At 38.5% G+C, this 15,508-nt stretch overlaps 1 protein-coding gene across 1 annotated transcript in view; it reads left to right on the forward strand.

Moving 5' to 3' along the window:
• Positions 1-15,508, forward strand: part of TTC29 (tetratricopeptide repeat domain 29) — a 248,518-nt gene that overhangs the window by 57,044 nt on the left and 175,966 nt on the right. The window lies entirely within an intron of this gene.

Here is a 15,508-nt window from a genome sequence, read left to right on the forward strand (position 1 = left end):
CAGGCAGACTCTTAACCACTGGACCACCAGGGGAGTCCCCAAGAGGTTGAATTAACCTCAACTACATGTGAATGTGACCTTATTTGGAAATAGAGTCTTGGCGAACGATCAAGTTGAAATGAGGTAATTAGGTGGCCCCAATCCGATATGACCAGCATCCTTATAAAATGGGCAAATTTGGGTGCAGAGAAAGACGTACAGAGGGAAGATGTGAAGACATAAAGAGATCCTCATCTGCAGGCCAAGGACCAGGGGACCTCCCTGGTGGTCCACTGGGTAAGACTTACCTTCCAATGCCAAGAGTACAGACTCGACCCCTGGTTGGGGAGCTAAGATCCCATGTGCCTCGGCCAAAAAAAGAGTATCCAAAGAACACCTGCTAGGAGTGAGGTATTGAACAGATTCTCCCCGACAAGCTCCAGGAGGAACTAGCCTTGCTAACCCACACCTTGATTTTGGACTTCCAACCTCCAGGACTATGAGAGAGTATATTCTGTTATTTAAACCACCCCGTTTGTGATTCTCTGTTATAGCAGCCTCAGGAAACTAATACAATATTCGATATAGTGTCAGTGATTTTTATTAACTAAAAAAAATGGGGTTTTTTTAGGAAAAAATAAAGGAATATAATAGTGGAAGGTGATATAATTGGACATGAGAAGGATGTAATGTTCTCTTGTTTTAAACACTTATTGTGGGTGGTGATCAATTGAATATTATCTAAAATAATATAAGAAAAAATTTTTTAAAAACTCCTTAATATCTAATATAAACAATCTCTTCCTAGAGTTTTGGCTTTTTACCTTACTCTATATTCCATTACAAAAATGACTTCATTTGGTGAATATTTTTATTCTTCAGCATTTGAAATGAAATTTATCATCACAGTATTCAGTTCTCAAAAAAAGGTTGAAATATAATGATATAATCAAAGATTTTAATATTGTCAAAGATGCTACATCAAATGGATAGAAATTTCATGGTAATTTCTTATTCGTCATGGAATAATGTTTGCCAGTTTAATAGAAAAACAGCCTTAATAACTAAAAGAAATGCAAAGGATATATCAGTTTTTAGTGTGGTATTTTATTTTCTCTTTCATTTTATTAAAAATTAATAGCAATGTAAGCTCTGTTGAGAGGATTTAAAACCCATCAAATATACAAAATCTTAACTGAGACAGCCCTGGAGAAAGGCACCAGTGCTGTGGAATGGTGGCAGACTTATTTTGCTTTAAACACTATTTCACACTACTAGAATTGGTTCTTGTGTGTGTGCTCTTTTATTTGGAAAGCGAAACTAGCTAATTTTAAAGATTTCATTGAATTATGAAGCAAAGAGAAGGACAGAAGTTTTTACAGTTGATAAAAATAATAATGATGAAGATTAAAGAACTATCAGAGATCCAATCATATTGTTAATCATGAAGAAAAGTGAGGGGGGGATGTTAATTATTGATTAGTTCTTTGGATAGCAAGGGAAGTCCAAATCTACAAGGATATTAGAAACATGGTACAAAAGCTTTAATAAAAATATGAGATATATAATAAGTTTATTATATAAAGATATAAGGCAAACATTAGCAATGGATGTTTAGACATTGGATGACCATCTTGGTCTGCATGGTTAACCGAAGGGCATTTGAGCATCAGGCTAGAGATGAAGTCTAGCAGAAGAAAAACTGTTAGATTGGACAATAACCTTAGATTCACTTTTGACACTGCTGTGTGCTAGACAACTATGTGTATCTGGGTGAGTTATTTAATCGTGGTAGATCTTGCTCTCCTTGTCTCTACAGTGAGGGAGTAGGGGCAGGATTGCTCTGAGTTCACTTCCAGCTCTACTCTGTATGGTCACTTAAATAGCTATTGAAAGATCAGTCCTTAAAAACTGTTAACTTCTTTAATTTTCCTTTAAAACATTAAGTGTATTTGAAAGAGGAAGCCTTGCTTCCACGAATAACTTTTCTGCTGCCTTTCCAAGTGGTGGGATTACTATTGTGTATGCAGTAGGTGCTTAGTAGGTACATATTCTCCTGGTATCAAGAGCCTGCAGGCTTTATCTGCTGATCCCTGTTGTTCCACTTGGATGCTGGGCTACTGCCTACAAACAAGGAAATTCTTTGAAGCATAGTAGCTTGGGTGGGAAATAGAAGAAAAAAATTGTTCCCTGGGGATTAATTTTATAAGTGTTCATGATCTCTACAGTTGATATTCAAGAAGAGATGCTATAGGGGTGACACTCAGGGTCAGGGAAAAGACCATTTAACACTTCTTAAAATTCAAAAACAAAGCAATCCTGGTTCCTTAAAATAATACTTATATATATTGCTGGTGATAATGTAAATCATTTAAATGGTTTTAGAAAGCAATGTAGCAATGCATAGCAACTACAAAATTTTCCATACATCTTTATCTGCTAATTTCACTACTAGAAATTAAAATATATATATGGAACAATTGCACTCATCTCACATGCTAGTAAAGTAATGCTCAAAATTCTCTAAGTCAGGCTTCAACAATATGTGACCGCGAACTTCCAGATGTTCAAGCTGGTTTTAGAAAAGGCAGAGGAACCAGAGATCAAATTGCCAACATCTGCTGGATCATGGAAAAAGCAAGAGAGTTCCAGAAAAACATCTATTTCTGCTTTATTGACTATGCCAAAGCCTTTGACTCTGTGGATCACAATAAACTGTGGAAAATTCTGAAAGAGATGGGAGTACCAGACCACCTAACCTGCCTCTTGAGAAATCTGTATGTAGGTCAGGAAGCAACAGTTAGAGCTGGACATGGAACAACAGACTGGTTCCAAATAGGAAAAGGAGTATGTCAAGGCTGTATATTGTCACCCTGCTTATTTAACTTATATGCAGAGTACATCATGAGAAACGCTGGACTGGAAGAAGCACAAGCTGGAATCAAGATTGCTGGGAGAAATATCAATAACCTCAGATATGCAGATGACACCACCCTTATGGCAGAAAGTGAAGAGGAGCTACAAAGCCTCTTGATCAAAGTGAGAGAGGAGAGTGAAAAAGTTGGCTTAAAGCTCAACATTCAGAAAACGAAGATCTTGGCATCTGGTCCCATCACTTCATGAGAAATAGATGGGGAAACAGTGGAAACAGTGTCAGACTTTATTTTGGGGGGCTCCAAAATCACTGCAGATGGTGACTGCAGCCATGAAATTAGAAGATGCTTACTCCTTGAAAGGAAAGTTATGACCAACCTAGATAGCATATTCAAAAGCAGAGACATTACTTTGCCAACAAAGGTCTGTCTAGTCAAGGCTATGGTTTTTCCTGTGGTCATGTATGAATGTGAAAGTTGGACTGCGAAGAAAGCTGAGTGCCAAAGAATTGATGCTTTTGAACTGTGGTGTTGGAGAAGACTTGAGAGTCCCTTGGACTGCAAGGATATCTAACCAGTCCATCCTAAAGGAGATCAGTCCTGGTGTTCATTGGAAGGACTGATGCTGAAGCTGAAACTTCAATACTTTGACCACCTCATGCGAAGAGTTGACTCATTGGAAAAGACCCTGTTACTGGGAGGGATTGTGGGCAGGAGCAGACGGGGATGACAGAGGATGAGATGGCTGGATGGCATCACCGACTCAGTGGACATGAATTTGAGTGAACTCCGGGAGTTGGTGATGGACAGGGAGTCCTGGTGTGCTGTGATTTGTGGGGTCGCAAAGAGTCGGACACAGCTTAGTGATTGAACTAAACTGAACTGATGGAAAAATACCCAAAGAGGTTAACTGTTACATAATTTATAATGGAGAAATAATCTGAATATTGAAGCACTAGACAAATGATTAAAATATACATCTGGGCTTCCCTGGTGGCTCAGACGGTAAATCTGCCTGCAGTGTTGGAGACCTGGGTTGGATCCCTTGGTCAGGAAGATCCCCTGGAGAAGGAAATGACAACACACTGCAGTGTTCTTGACTGGAGAATTCCATGGACAGAGGAGCCTAGTGGGCTATAGTCCATGATGTCGCAGAGTCAGACACAACTGAGCGCCATATAAGTGGAATCAAACCATATTTGTCTTCACATACTGTGTATTGAAATGCATTTTTAAGGTTTACTTAAAAGGTCCTAGCATCTTAAAAGTCCCTTTGGAGGAAACTTTTCCAAAAAGATTCTCTGGAAGAGGAAACATGTAATTCTATTCAGGTTTCCTAGTAACCATGTGAAATAAATCCAGTCCAGAAAGTGTCTAAGTATGAGCACCGATTACTCTCAACACCCATCCTTCACTGAGGCTGTTAGACTGACTGCAGCCCTATGAAAGCAGCTCCCCTTTAATCTCTGCATGATTTCGAGACTTAATACTTCCAGTATTTCGTTTCCTGGGTAAATTCCAAGACTGGATTTCAAAAATGGGCACTGGTATACATTATCTAAGGTGCATCTGACTTGATCAATATTAGAAACTGAGTCACTTTATATTTGAATAAAAGTGAATGTCGTAGTTTAAAAGGCTTTTTTTTTTCCCCAGAAGTGATTAACATTGCTATTTCTACATAAATTAATTGTCACTTTTCGGGGCATGTCAGTTTATTCTCCATCTGCCATGTGTACATGTTCCTAAGACCTTATAGTATTTAATGAAGAGATCCTTTTTAAGTATTGATAGCCACAAGAAAATTATTCCATGTTTGATCTGTGTTAAAGAATCAAAGTCCAAGATCTTTGAATGGAACTTAGAATAAAAATGTAATTAGGTTACATCCCTAAAGTCTGATATATCTTTAAACAAGACTGCAAATGAAACTTTATTAGCGCTTCAAATGAATTATTTCATTGCCTTTTTTTTTTAATTCATTTTCTTCCCCTTCTCTTTCATGTCTGTGTTACTGACATTGCAGCTTGTATTTTACCTGTCTTTTTCAGGGTGATTTAATTATTTACTGCTTAACGAGTAGTACAGAGAGGAAGCTTCATTCAGAGGTGCCTGCTCTGTAGTGGGTTTCTCTTTTTCAAAGCTTTGCAAGGAGGTCTTGAATAGAGGCACCAAGGCTGCAATTCTTGCCCCACTGGATGCACCATTCTGAAAGCAGTATTTCCTCTTGTCTCTCTGAGCAGAGGCACTGCCCCAGAAATATCTCCTAGGAGGGGCCACTGACCAAGAGTGAAAAGGGTGCTGGGTGCAAGCTGGATGACGCGTGCTGTTTGCAACTAGTGTCTTAAAGGCTTTCCATTTGAATAAGTGATACTGTTCCATAGCATTTACATCTGAAGCACTCCATAGAAGAGGCTCATCCGGGGTGCTGACACAGCTTTCTCAGTGCCCCTTTCAGCCACACCCTGCAGTTGGCACTGCTCTCCTTGTCTCAGAACCTTTAAAGAAAGCGTGGAAGAGGTCCGATGATATCCTGGCGTTGGGGTCTTTGCTTTTAAGTCAAACACTGAACAGTTTCCAAAAACGGGTCACTTTGAACAAGTAAAGCCATCATGAGCTTTGGGCGTCAGCTCTGCCACCTGCTTGGTATGTGAATTTAGGCCAGAGAACCCCTGATGCTCATTGTCTTTATCCCTAAAATAAAGATACTATTATCACACATGTGCAATCTAAAGAACAAATGAAGATAGCAAAATGGAAGCAGACTCCCAGATAACAAGAACAAACTAGTGGTTACCAGTGAAGAGATGAAAGGGAAGAGGGACAAAAGAGAGGTAGGGAATTAAGTGGTACAAACTGCTATGCACGAAACAAGTAAGCTATAAGGGCATATTGCACAGCACAGGGAATGTAGCCAATTTTCATAACATTAATAATCTATAAAAATTTGGAACACTGTTGTACAACAGAACTAATATAGTATTGTAAATCAACTATACCTCAGTAAAAAATAAAGATTTTAAATAAGGTGAAGATGCATATATATGCATATATGCACATCTGATATATTGGGTTGGCCAATATGTATATGTATATATGTGTGTGTATATATATATATTTACTACTGTTAGTGCTAGGCACATGGTAAGGAGTCCATTAACGTGATTTTTCTCCCTCCATACTCACCTAAATAGATTACTTTGTTAGTTGCTGTTGTTTAGTCACTAAGTTGCGCCCAGCTCTTTGCAGTACCGAGGACTATAGCCCATCAGTCTCCCCTGTCCCTGGAATTCTCCAGGCAAGAACACTGGGGTGTGATCCCATTTCCTTCGCCAGGGGATCTTCAAGACCCAGGGATCGAACCCATGTCTTCTTTACCACAGGTGGATTCTTAACCACTGAGCCACCAGGGAAGGCCTTCAGTTAGTCAGGTTTTTGTAATACCCCAAATTGGCAGATACTTATTTCAATCAGAACAGCCATGTATGGGGAAAATCCTCCTCATTCCCCTCATCTCCCATAGGGGAATCAATAGTGATACTTTAGCATCTACACTCCCCACCTTTCTCTTGGCTCATGTAACCATAGTACACGTCATCAGAACGTGGTTTATTTGAAATCATGAGCAATCTGTAATTCAAGTAAGAATTATGTGATTGATCAAGTCCAGAGCAAAATAATTCATTAGTTGATCTAATGTCAATATTGACTGTATTTCTCCTTAGACTTTTATGTTTGTCAACACTTTTTACTTACAATTTTAAGATGAGGTAGAAAGCTCTATAGGCTTTTTAATGGCTAGTATTAATTTCCTGTTGTTTATACAGTGTATAAGTGGTTTACCCTTTAAAAAATTATTGGAGAGATTTCAGTACTTCCAAGAGTGAACATTTAAGAGCAAAGCTGCCTAATGCTTAATCCTTAGAAATTATAACACTTGGATAGAAAGTACCATCTGAGCATAATAATTGGTGTATTATAAGTTTGTGCACCATGTCCAGCACTGACCACAATTCAGCTATCTAAAATCACAAGCAACAGCAGTTGATAACAGTTCCTCCAGAATATTTCAGAAGTCCTGGCAAATTTTTTGGAATTTAAAAATTAACTCACCAACATTGCCAACATCAGTGATAAAGGCTTTGGTGAATTTCTCCCATGCCTTCCTTTCTGTCTTCCTGGGACCTATTTTCATTGTCTTGGTTTAGTGACCTGTATTCTTTAAAAGAGGCATGGTAGCACACCTACAACTTCCATCTGAAATCTTTGCTCAAAATTATAAGGAAAGGATTCCAGTTTTTAAATAGCACCTTGAAAGTGTTACTCCTTCAGTCATGTCCGACTCTTTGTGATCCCATGGACTGTAGCCTGCCAAGCTTCTCCGCCCATGGAATTCTCCAGGCAAAAATACTGGAGTGGGTTGCTATTTCCTTCTCCAGGGATTTTTTTCTTCCCAACTCAGGGATTGAACCCAGGTCTCCTGCATTGCAAGCAGATTCTTTACCAACTGAACCACCACCTTACATTTTCTCTAGACATCCCAGAGAAGCTACTCAAAAGTTACGGGCACATTGTCTTCCCAGTTTATTAGGGATGCTCTTGAGTTTCAGAAACAAAATCTTTGTTTTCTGGCATTCCATCTTGCACTGGTGTGCAGTGGGTGAGAACACAGAACACATCTCCCCTGATAAGAGATAAATCCTTAAAAGTGATAGTTTCCATTGGGAAGTATGACAGACCCTTAATATTTCAGCATGGATCATGCCTTTATAATTACCATAATTGAATGTTAAAACCCAAAGATAATATAAATTGTTCATGCAGTTAAACTGAAATGGACAGCAGTGTCTTTTGTTTTAATAAAAAGGCAATAATAACATTTTTCTCTTTTTGCTGCTGTTCAGTATTGCTTCTAGCAGAGTTTATGCCTACATCATACAGAATAGTACCAACTGCCAAAGATGTCCAGTAGCTTCAGATTAAAATGTAATATGAGATACATAAAGCTTTATTGTTCCTTTAGGTTGTTGTTTTAAACCAAAGTGGAATATTTCCTTAAATTCTTTAAGGAAATGTGCACCATTTACAACTAAATATGCTTATGACTTATACCAAGGCTGCTGAAGAAGTAGGCCTTATGAGCCTGTCAAATTATTCTCATGTAGTTGTTCCTGTAGCATTATTTTTACTGGCAAATGTACAAGTTGATAGAGAAGGAAATAATTAGCTACTTTCAGAATTGCTGATGCATGGAGCTAAAGCAGGCCAGCCTGGGCGTCTTAGAGATTGTGACATTTGAAATTACCTGAACAATTCCAGAGCCATCTTTGGCCATAATTAACACCTTGCCTAATTAATGTCAAGTCTAGACAGAGTCAGCCTGTTTATGAAATATTATTTTATTTCAAACTTGCTCTCACCTTTATTATATTGCAAACTTTAGATTCGTGTGCTGTTTTCTTAAGTGGAGCAACTTCTTTTTTTTTTTTTTTTTCTTTTTTTCTTTTCCCTCCCCCTTCGAGTAATCAATGCACTGCTGAATGAGTTCATTTTAATGCACTCAATCATGCCTCTAATGTTCGTAGCTTACGGGCGCAAGCATCAGTAATGCAGGAATGTTATATGGCTTTAGTTTGGGCCATTTCATAAAATATTCATGGAATCAAAAATGTGCATCAAAATAGCGGCTGGGAGAATTACATTTATGTTCCTGCTTTTATGGCAGCTTCACATTTAAACCCATTTGTGTTAATATCTAGTCAATCTTCCTACTTTAAAAAAAAAAACGAAAATGGGAGAGACCATATACATTCTCCTTTGCTTAATATTTGTTCTAGACATCTGCTGTCATACAACAAATATCTATAAACTTTCAGAGATATTGTGCCAGGGAAGAGGGGTAAGCAGCAATTTGGGTAACACCCAAATATATAAAACCTTGTTTTTTCTACATAGTGTTTATCTTAACATCCTACCAAACATTTTGCAGTTTACAGCACTGTCCAGGTTTTTGTTTGTATTTTTAAATAAATGGGAGGATTTCTTGTTTATGTGGGCTTTGGGTAAAGGGAACTCCTTTGTAGCAGTTTTATTTTAAGGGTACACTTTCTTTTAGATGAAAAACTATAAACAACATCTGTAGATGTTGTATAATTGTTTACAAAAGCAAAAGCAAACCAGAAAAACCAAGAAACACTTGGGACTGAGCCTACTTCTGTGCACGCCTGGATTCTTCTCGTATGCAGTTGTTCACAGTGTGTCTCCCACTGTGATATGTTTTCTGATAGTATCTCATGTTCTTGAGATAAATTGATTATTGATGGAAGGCCATCTCCAATCACTCCCGCAAAACATCTTGGCTCCATTTTCTTCCCTGATCAGCTTGAAATATGAGTGGAGCTCTGGATTTTTGTTCTGGTGTAGAACCAGGCACTCCTAGTGATGAGACACGACATGTCTTCCTTACCACAGTTACTCCTGTGATCTTTGTTACTCATAGTGATGAGTAATTCCTGGTGCAAGAAGATAAAGCTCATGTCCCCTCAAGATGCCTTTACCATCTCTGAATGTGCCTGAATTCTCCTCTCTTTGGTTTTCAGTAAACTTTTGCCTTTGGGATACCTTGTTCTAATTGTTTTTCTTCTCTCTGCTCTCTTTCTCAATGAAAAGTATTGTTAATGCCTGAAAATGCCAGAGAAGGATGCCTGTCTAGACACTTGTCCTTCAGCAAGATTGATGGTGGGATCTGGGACTCTTGCCTGGCCCTGATATATTAAAGCTTATCTGGTAACAAAGGGCAGACACACTGAGCATGCTGAAGAAGGTGTAAAGGGCTGCCATGAGCCAAACTTGAAAACCTGACTTAGGATCTCCATTTATATTTACATTTAGCTTTGTCAAAATAATCACTGGATTGAAGACTTTTTATATTATTTCTCTCAGGTATATTAAATTTAGAATTTTTAGATAAGAACAGGGTGCATTATGTCCTAATAAATATCTAATTGATATTAAGATGAGTCTTTACTCATAAAGTAAAGAAATCTTTAAAGTCCTATTCACAGTTGGATGGAGAAGGAAATGGCAACTCACTCCAGTACTCTTGCCTGGAGAATCTCATGGATGGAGGAGCCTGGTGGGCTACAGTCCATGGGGTTGCAAAGAGTCGGACACGACTGAGCGACTTCACTTTCTTTTCTTTCACTGTTGTAAATACAAATTGGATGGAAATGACCACATTGTTAGTCATGCTTAAAGGAAAATATTTTCCTATTTAAATTCATATGCTCCCATCATAGACATTTTAATATTTTTAAATCAAATATTATACCATATCATAATATGTACTTTCACATTCTGACCAGTCTTTAGAAATTACAGCCAGGTCATTTGTATGCTTATGATTATTTGGATCAAATCCTTGCTGGCTTACTTACTCTCCTATTTGCCATTGGGTAACTTTAGAAATGATTCCCTACATTCAAGAAGGGCTAGAAAACTCTTCTTCCTCTAAATAGGCACCTCGGTTTAAAACAGTGCTGATCACTACTATATATAAAATAGATAACTAATAACTAATAAGTACCTACTATTAGTTATAGCACAGGGAATTCAATGCTCAAAATAACCTATATGGAAAGAGAGTCTCAGAAAGAATGAATATATGGATATGAATAACTGATTACCTGTGCCTTACACCTGAAACATTATAAATGAACTCTGCTCCAATAAAAATTTAAAAATAAATAAACAGGGCTGATCAGAACCCCCCGGGACCTCCTCTGTAGCAGAGTGGTTGAGGAAGCAGACATAAAGCCATGAGTCGCTGGATGTGATCACAGGTTGGGACTATGTTTTTGACATCCTAGGTACCCTCACCCCATGGGTGTCACCTCCCAGTTTAGGTTAAAGTAGAGAATTTAGATGCGGACTACAGAGCTGGTTGTACATTAGACTCCCTCAGGGAGAGCAGTGAGAAGCACATCAGTGTGGAGTATCAGCTCGTTCATGTTGGAAGTTCCTGTGACTGCCTGAATAGGGGCACAGAGTTATAGACCTGGAACACATCATGTAACGCCAGCATTGTTTTAACTTGAGAGATTTATGTCCAGGCAATCTGACTTACTCCATCTAAGTTTTCTAACTTGTTCTGATATGGTAGAACCAAGCTCTAGGGGTGGTTTGGCAATCCTGGATTTAAATCTTAAACATCATCTTTTAGCAATTTGAGTCATTTAATGTTTGTGAGCCTTGGTGTCCTCTTTGGTGTAAAAAGAGGACACCTTTTGAAAGGTTTGAAAGGTTGTTTTGAAAAGTTAACTAGGATAATGTATGAGGGGAAAAAACCTTTTTTTTGACTAGCAGCCATCGCTCTTTGAGAAACAGTAGTCTGTACCTTTTACTGAGTATCTTGGCCTAGGCTCCTTTCTAATAGCAGAAACTCAAGCACAAAAGAGCTTAACTTTGGCTAGTAATTATCAGCTAGGCAGTACACTGATACTAGTCCCCACTGCTTAATCAAAAATCAAACTCAACTGAAAAGTTTTATTTCTCAATCATTCCAAGGCCCCCTTCCATACTAATTAACTGAAACCAATGTCCCAAGGACCTCTCATTTCATTTCTGCATAGACAGCCTGTGCAGGAAATCTGATGACATCAGTAACCGGGAGAGAAGTCTGGGTTGTTTGGAATACTGAGACACAGTCCCCAACTTTCTCCCTGTCTTCCCCATCTTCATGCCCCTCCCCATTTCCTCGACATCTCCTTTCCCCACTTTCCCCCTCTCCTTTCTGCCTGATGTGAATCAAATCTTGGACCCAGTTACCACTTCTCATATACTGTCTACATCATTATGCATCATTTGCATCTCATTATAATTAGTTGGGTTACCCAGAGCTTCCTCTCCTGGCTCTTCTTCTGGAATTCTTAGTGAATCTGTTATTGTATAACACACCTTTGGACCCTCTTTCCATATGGTTGCTGTGTGTGACCGCAGATGCTGTCAGGCCCTTCTTAGCCTCCTTATAGTCCCCAATTTTTTTTTTGGAACTCTCTGGTTTACTCACAGTTCCCTGTATCCATCCATCCCTATTTACATGACCAAAGAGAAATATGTATCCATACTTTATGAATAAATGGATGCTGGATGAAAAAAAAAGAACTCTCATATACAATCTTTCCAGGAATACAGAGCTACACTTTACAGGCAGAAATATAGTTAACAGAGGAAACATAACACACATATATGTCAATGCTCCATTCGAGTTTTAAAAAAGAAATGAGAGTCGTGGGTATTTGGAGAAAGGTGTTTCTGCTGAGTGGTGCTGCAAGAGAGAGGTGAAAAACTGTGCCCGCTTTTGTGGGAGGTAAGAGAAAATTTGTCAGTTAGATGTAAAGACAGAACAGGAAACCTCAACTGTGAGTATTTGTATCAAAATGAAAAAGAACTGGGCATTATTTTAAAATAGCTCCTATTACATATTTCTTTTAACACACTCAACATGTTTTGATGCAAGAAACAGTAGCAAATGCCAGTAATCAGAAAGAAAAACAGAAAACAAACCATCACCCAGATAACACTGATACTGTTTTGTAAATGTTTTCTGATAATCTTCAGTATTTTCACTTCTCATAAGCACCTGTCCATGTAATCAAATATTCTTCTGTAATATCATATTTATGTCTTTGTAGTCTTTTATCATGTGAAAATTTCATAGTACAAGTTTATAAACAGCTCAGCATCACAAGCCACCCCCTCCCATGTTTCTTTGCTGATACACCCTCCTTCTGCAAGGGGCTCAGACTCGTCATGTCTTTACTGAATTTTTGTACAGATCATTTCCTGATTGTATATCTCTGTCGTATTTCTTTGAAAATACTACTTCTTTATATGTGCATTTTAATATTTATTTTGATAACAAATTCAATGCAAAAATCAGTTCAGTTGCTCAGTCCTGTCCAACTCTTTGCGACTCCATGGACTGCAACACACCAGGTTTTCTTGTCCGTCACCAACTCCCGGAGTTTACTCAAGCTCCTGTCCATTGAGTCGGTGATGCCATCCATCCATCTCATCCTCTGTCGTCCCCTCTTCTTCCGCCTTCAACCTTTCCCAGCATCAGGGTCTTTTCTAGCGAGTCAGTAGGAAGAAATTATACACAATAGTCATAGCAGGGGAATGTTCAACCTGTACTGTGCAATGCATCTTTTTTTCCATTGTTTATTTTTATAGCTTTATTGAGATGTAATTGACATATAATATTATATAGGTTTAATGTGTACAATGTGTTGATTTGATATAGTTACATGTTGCAAAATGATTCTGACTGTAGGGTTAGTTAACACCTCTATCATGCATCTTATTTAAGGAAATTGAGCCTCATATGTCCTACATAGGGTCCTTTAATCAGTCGTGATAATATTTTCATCAGGACTCAACTACATATTTTGTTGGAAGAATATGTTGTACTTAAAAGAAAAATAAATAGTGGTTATGTTTCATTTGGCCTGTGGATTTTTAAAAAATATTATCACTATGCCGGCTGGTAACAGTAACTATGTTTATTGAGTACCTACTCTGTATCAGATATTGAACACATAGTAATTCATTTCTCACAATAACACCTTGAATAGTTACTCTATAATCTTGTTTGCAGAAGCCTAAAATTTGGCCACAAAGAGGGTAGTAATTAGCCTGAGGCTAAACAGCAGAAGGGCTTCCCAGGTGGTGCTAGTGGTAAAGAACCTACCTGCCAGTGCGGGTAGACATAAGAGATGGAAGTTCAGTCCCGGGGTTGGGAAGATACCCTGGAAGAAAGCACGGCAGTCCACTCCAGTAGTCTTGCTTGGAGAATCCCATGGACAGAGGAGCCTGGTGAGCCGTGATCCAATGGGTCACACAGAGTCGAGCATGACTGAAGTGACTTAGCACGCATGCACGCAAACAGCAGAAATGGTAACAGTGGTATAGGTACTCAGACTGTCTACTTGGAGCCTACAGTTACTCTTAAATAGTATTATTGGAATGCCTAGATGCAAGTGCCTTTTTGGTTAATTGCAGTTAAGTAATTCCAATACTATAACATTGGTATCTATATTACTACAGGATTTTGTGGGCATTTCTATAAGTCCGTTCACAAGTAAAATAGAGTCTATAGTGGGGAACTACAAACTACCCTTCCAGAAATGTGCTTGCTCACATTTTAAGGAATCAAATGACTGTAAGTTAGAGTTTTGGCTTTGAGAAGATATATTTTCAACTATATTATAAAATATAATTCAGAAGGGCAGTTGTTATTTTATTATTTAAAATTAAGCAGAGTATACAAAGTCTCCTTGAAAAGTTCAAACTTTCAGGAGTAGTTTAAAGCTTCATAATATTTACATTTGAAATCTGTAGCAAATGCACCCTCTCTTAAGATACCTCAGTTATTGAGAATGAAGAATTGCTGCTTTACTGGGATAACAGGACAGCAGAGAGGTTTAGAACATGGGCTCTGGAATCAGACTGCCCAGATCTGCAAAGCCACTGGCCATGCAGTCTTGGGCAAAATAGTTTCCTAAATTGATTATTTATTTATTTATTTATTTTTAGCTGTGCAGGGTCTTTGTTGCTGCACAGGATTTTCTCTAGTTGCAGCAAACAGGGGCTACCCTCTGGATGAGGTGCACGGGTTCTCATTGCGGTGGGTTCTCTGGTGGAGCACACAGCTCTAGGGTGCTCACACTTCAGTAGTTGTGGCACGTGGGCTCAACAGTTGTGATTCCCAGGCTCTAGAGCACAGACTCGATAGTTGTGGCCCACAGACTCAGTTGCTGCATGGCATGTGAGGTATTCCCAGGTTAGGGATCAAACTCGTGTCTCCTGCCTTGGCAAGTGAATTCTTTACCACTGAGCCACCATGGGCAAAATTCTTAACCTCACTCTTTTCTTCTGTAAAATGGAATCATAACAAATCTATATTCCATAGGACTGTTTTGATGATTAAATGAGAAATGCATATATAGTACATTGCAAACATCCCTTGCATGCATCATGTTGAGTAAATAAATGTTAGCTAATATGATTCTTGTTAATAATTATTACTTAACATTCACACCATCTCTAAACATATTCAATTCTCATTAATTTCTACTAGCCCAAGTATATCCCTTTAACAAGTGTCCATCCAAAATCAGTGCTGACTGTTCACAATAGCTAGGAAGGACATGGAAGCAACCTAGATATCCATTTGCAGACGAATGGATAAGAAAGCTGTGGTACATGTACAAAATGGAATATTACCCAGCTATTAAAAAGAACTCATTTGAATCAGTTCTAATGAGGTGGATGAAACTGGAGCCTATTATACAGAGTGAAGTAAGTCAGAAAGAAAAGCACCAATACAGTATATTAACGCATATATATGGAATTTAGAAAGGTGGTAACGATGACCATATATGCAAGACAGCAAAAGAGACACAGAAACAAAGAACAGACTTTTGGACTCTGTGGGAGAAGGCGAGGGTGGGATGATTTGAGAGAATAGCCCTGAAACATGTGTATTACCATGTGTGAAATAGATCACCAGTCCAAGTTCCGTGTATGAAACAGGGCACTCAAAGCCGGTGCACTGGGACAACTCTGAGGGATGGATTGCAGAGGGAGGTGGGAGG

This window comes from Capricornis sumatraensis, chromosome 17, assembly GCF_032405125.1.
Source record: "Capricornis sumatraensis isolate serow.1 chromosome 17, serow.2, whole genome shotgun sequence".
Classification (NCBI taxonomy): Eukaryota; Metazoa; Chordata; class Mammalia; order Artiodactyla; family Bovidae; genus Capricornis; species Capricornis sumatraensis.